The sequence below is a fragment of the Nannospalax galili genome, unplaced genomic scaffold (assembly GCF_000622305.1).
Source record: "Nannospalax galili isolate Female #2095 unplaced genomic scaffold, S.galili_v1.0 scaffold1349, whole genome shotgun sequence".
Lineage (NCBI taxonomy): Eukaryota > Metazoa > Chordata > Mammalia > Rodentia > Spalacidae > Nannospalax > Nannospalax galili.
The window spans coordinates 1053645-1054669 of record NW_008359755.1 but is presented as its reverse complement, the minus strand read 5'-3'; positions in this window follow the sequence as shown (position 1 = coordinate 1054669).

The window sequence follows — 1025 nt, the reverse complement described above, 5'->3', positions numbered from 1 at the left end:
TCTTAGTGCTCAGGGTTGCTTTGGCTATCCAAGGTCTTTTGTGCTTCCATATGAATCTTAGGATGTTTTTTTCCAGTTCTGTAAAGAACGTCATTGGGATTTTGATGGGCATTGCATTGAATCTATAAATTGCTTTTGGTAGGATTGTCATTTTCACAATATTATAATTGTGAAGGGAACATTTCCCTGTATTCTTTCTCCAATTCCTTGTTATTGGTATATAGAAAGGCTACTGATTTTTGTATATCGATTTTAAAACCTGCCACTATACTCAAAGTGTTGACCAGTTCTAGGAGTTTCCTGGTTGAACTTTTGGGATCTCTTACATATAGTATCATATCATCTGTAAAAAGTCATAGTTTGACCTCTTCTTTTCCAATTAGTACTCCTTTAATTTCCTTCTCCTGTCTTATTGCTCTAGCCAGAGTTTCAAGCACTATATAGAAGAGGAGTGGAGATAGTGGACATCCTTGTCTCATTCCTGATTTTAATGGGAATGCTTCCAGTTTTTCTCCATTTAGAATGATGTTGGCTGTGGGTTTGTTGTATATAGCTTTAATTATGTTGAGGTATGTTCCCTCCAGTCCAATTCCCTCTAGGACTTTGAACATAAATCCATGCTGAATTTTGTCAAAAGCCTTTTTTGCACCTATTGAGATGACAATGTGGATTTTGTCTTTGAGTCCATTTATATGATTAATGATGTTTATTGACTTGCATATATTGAACCATCCCTGCATCTCCGTTATAAAGCCTACCTGATCATGTTGAATGATCTTTTTGATGTGTGTCTGTATGCAGTTCACAAGTATTTTGTTGAGAATTTTTACATCTATATTCATTAAGGATATAGGTCTATAGTTTTCTTTTTTGGTTGTGTCTTTACCAGGTTTGGGTTTAGAGTGATGCTGACTTCATAGAAGGAATTTGGGAGTTCTCCCTCTGTTTCTATCTTTTGGAATAATTTAAGTAGTATTGTTGGGATCTTCTTTAACTGTCTCATAGAGTTCTGCTGTAAATCCATG